The sequence below is a fragment of the Clarias gariepinus genome, chromosome 2 (assembly GCF_024256425.1).
Source record: "Clarias gariepinus isolate MV-2021 ecotype Netherlands chromosome 2, CGAR_prim_01v2, whole genome shotgun sequence".
NCBI lineage: Eukaryota > Metazoa > Chordata > Actinopteri > Siluriformes > Clariidae > Clarias > Clarias gariepinus.
In genome coordinates, this window is record NC_071101.1 from 31,973,379 (window position 1) to 31,977,443 (window position 4,065).

Below are 4,065 nucleotides of genomic sequence, written 5' to 3' on the forward strand. Positions count from 1 at the left end.
CGCAAGACAGTGTATATCTGGGCGGGGCTACACTTGTATCAAGCACACTTGTATTAGACATGCTCGAAGGGTGGCCCCGCTCTCACTTCCTTCAGGTTGGAATCAGGGCTACTAAGAACTATGGGTGTATTCCCCTCCTGAAAAAAATCACGACGTAACCGTGGACGCTATTACACAACCTAACTAATTTAGGATTACACGTGTAAGTATTTAGTTGCGCATTTCTTTACTTGCAATAATAACAACTTTAAAAAAAAACTCTACATCGTAAGAACATTTCACATGAATTCCTCGACATCTTCTCATCTGTTTTTAAACCATTAGATCAGTCTCCGTAGAGACCGTCAAAAATTGCCATAGCCGACTATATTTCAAGTCGTCCAGGCGGGGTATTGGGTAAAGTTTTCAACTAGCAATAATCGCGCCTCGGATAAACCTCATAGGCTACGATACTGCCACTGCGCAAAGCTAACCTTACAGCCTGATGGACAAGAAGATGTAGTCATCTGATTAAAATGTCTCTTTACGGTAACCAGTGAAATAAACATGTAATTAAATTATAAAAACGTATAATTAACATCAATCTATCCCCAATAAACTAGACAGTAGTATAAACACAGATCATCCTAATAATCATTAAATAGTTTTGAAAAATGTGCAGCGCCAGGCGATATGCGGTCGCATTGCATTATGGGACACGGGCAATGTTAGCGGGCGGCCAATCAGAAACATGATATTTTAAAGGGAGGTTCTGTAACTAATGCGACCCATTTTGTTGAATGTTTTTCGCATTTTACACAATTTGTTTAGAAAACGCATAGGCTGTCTCCTGTTTTCCGTGCGTGAACACTTCCTATTTTACGCTTTTGACTGCCGATGTCATCACGGAGGCGCGCAAAGAAGGTGCACGTGAAATGAGGTCTTATATTTAAAATGTTTTATAAAATCATATAGTTAAATTGATAAAATTACAGCAATGTTTATGATATTAAAATATAGGATTGTTTTGTTTGTTTGTTTGTTTTTAAAGAAAGTGAGTTCGTTAGTAAATGCATTTTTTTTTTACTTCCGGTATGTAAAGGTCGCCATTGTACCATTAGATGGCAGTAGAACTGCATCGAGTTCCAATTCCTTTTTTCTTTTCTTTTTGTTTTTAAACACAAGTGAGTCATAAATTTTCCACCTAATGGGTTAGTGTGAAGTTATTTAAGGTGTTTTGTCACATGGAAAACAATGTAAAAAGTTCCTTAAACTATACAATATTTTTTTACAAGTTGTTTAAGTGTTAAATGATACAGTATCTTTGAAATAAATATTTACTTTGTTTAATTCTAAACCAAGAAATGTGGTCTGTGTTTGTTCCTTTAACTCTCCCATTGTCGTCCTTGCAAATGGGTTGAAAGATCAACCACCATTTGCATTATCTAAGCATGACCTGATTGGCTGTGCTGTCAAAACCTGTCCAATCTTTTTAAAGAGTCACGGAGCCACATGCTGACAGGGACAGTGATTGAGTAGACAGGTAACTTCCATCTTTACAGAATGCTAGATCTTCTAACTTGTGTATAGTATCAATAAATACATCATTAGTATGTCATAAGACTGTTGGTTATTAACTAGGTAATACATGTTCATTAAAGATGCCATAAGTTTTTTTTTAAATCATACGCCAGGTTATATTTAATGCTTACATAATTTACATTTGCTTGTAACGAAATATTTAACTTTTTTATAAGTGTGCTCTTAGAAATTATAATGATACACTCTGTACAGCAGAATACAATCGTCTCCATCAGCCATGTTTATAAATGTATCTTTCTCTTATAAATGGTCAGTAAAATAAACCTATGACATCCAAATAAATAAAATCACAAAATTATTATTATTCCATCCATTCCTTTAGGCACTTTTGTAGTCCAGCTAGAGACTGTGGAAGTTAATAGTGACCACTGTATTTATTCCCATTTTTACGACCGTGGTAGGCCCCCTGGTCAACAGTCACATGCGCATTCACACACTACAGGCAATTTGGGAACGCCATTTAGCCTAATCTGCATGTTACTGGACTATTGGAGGAACCTGGAGGAAACCCACCAAGCACGGGGAGAACATGCAAACTCCGTGCGCACAGACCCTGAAGTGGGAATTGAACTTGGACCCTGGAGGTGCAAGGCAACTGTGCTAACCACTAAGCCACCGTGCCGCCAATTATTAGTGTTTTTCATTTAAATCATGCTAATAAATTTTATCAATGTGTCTAGAACTAAGGACAAACATCAGAAATGATTCTGGAAAACCTGAGTGACATTTCGTATACGACAATAAGCAACACATATGCACATACACATACCCAACACCATGTCACTGTAGTTCATATTGGATATAAAAATTGTTTACATAGAGAATGAAATGAAACAAGTTAGAGAAATAAGGATATGCAATCAGTTTGTGCTGGAGGTTTTTTCTTTTTTTGGAATGTTTTCTGTCTGGTAAATTAATGCTCAAACTAGGCATTTACTTGACAAAATATCACCAGAAGTATGTGGACACTTGGGCAAGCTCACCTACAGTATATATGCTAGTATAAAATCCTGTTTAACCTCCCAAGACTCTACTGCTGTGTAGATTTAAATGATTTCTTATTGTTTTTCTTTATTAGAACCTGTTACTATGAACTTAATTAATGTATCTAAAGTTTCACAAAAGAATAATACTCAATAGTCTTAATTTGAGGATTGTACGAGGATTATATAGACAATATAGTTGGAAAAAAAATCATTTCATCATATGAGACATCTGAGTCTCAATAGGTTAACTTTAAGTCACTCCATTATTGTAATATAACCTGCTTGAACTGGTGCACATTTAGTATTTGAGTTCATCCCAAAGGTGTTAAATGGGGTTGAGATCAGTGCTCTGTGCAGGACACTCAAGTTTTCCACTCCATCCCTTTCAATCCATGTCTTCGTGGTGTTGCACAGGAGCACTCTCATCCTGTGACAGATTTGGGCCCAAATAAAATGCAATTAATAAAGTTATGGTATACAATGACATTCCAGACGATTCCTTTTTTTATTTTTTAACTATGTGGCAACAGTGTGAAGAAGCACCTCATATACAGCAGATGGATGGATGCATGGATGGGTGCATGTCAATGTTTGGCCTTATGGTGTATATAGAACCACATTAGTACAAGCCTCAATAAAATTCCACCTAGTGTTATCTTCTTACTTTTAACTATGTTTTACATCCACATATAACCTCTTGCTCCACAGTTTTAAACGTATGATTTGAATATCATGGCAGCCGTGAATGTCTGTCTCATATCCCTTAGCAGTCAAGTTGTCAGTTTGATTTTCTCTGGTGAGCTCCAGTTGTCTGTCACAATGACAGTGCACACTGGGGGTCTGAGCATTTCTAATTGTGGTGCCAGATTAGGATCCTTCAGCTCAGGAGAATGAACATCTGTTCTATTTTTTTTCACCCTAAACATTTGCAGACAACTTGGAGTCAGCCTTTGTTGTTGAAAAAAGTATAAATTTCAGAGGTAAAGACTGCTTTTTATTGATATATACCACATTCTTATATATATAAAAAAAAAGTTAATGTAAAATCTATAACATATGTAGTAGTTTAAAGAACACCGCTCCTATTGATTTTATGATTGGTTCTCAGACTGTAAAAAGCCTTTGATGATGTGATACATGTTCATGTACGGCTGCCAGAGGAAGAGGATCAGTTGTCAAATGTGTACTTAGTTCTAGCCAATGCACTTCACTTTACAGCAGTAAAACTGATGAAAAATTACTACTAAAGAAAATCAGTTCTTATTTCTAGTCATTTTCACTAAGATCTACTGCTGCACTTATAAAGACTGTCTTGCGTTGATCCCAGGACTCTTATACACATCATAATCTGTTTACAATCTGCTCATACTGGACATCATTACTTTCGTTACTTATACTTTTCTGTCTTTAACGTAATGTCACAATTTATTTTTTTTTAAATGGTGAAATGTAGGCTACAGTATATGTCCAATTTAGACTATATCATGGATAAGTGTCG

The 4,065-nt window shown here is 35.9% G+C and overlaps 1 non-coding gene across 1 annotated transcript; it reads right to left on the reverse strand.

The window, feature by feature from the left end:
* Window positions 1–329: 329 nt before the first annotated feature.
* Window positions 330–470, reverse strand: LOC128518154 (U4 spliceosomal RNA). Its single transcript, XR_008357613.1, has one exon. It is a non-coding gene; the product is annotated as a U4 spliceosomal RNA (small nuclear RNA).
* Window positions 471–4,065: the final 3,595 nt, after the last annotated feature.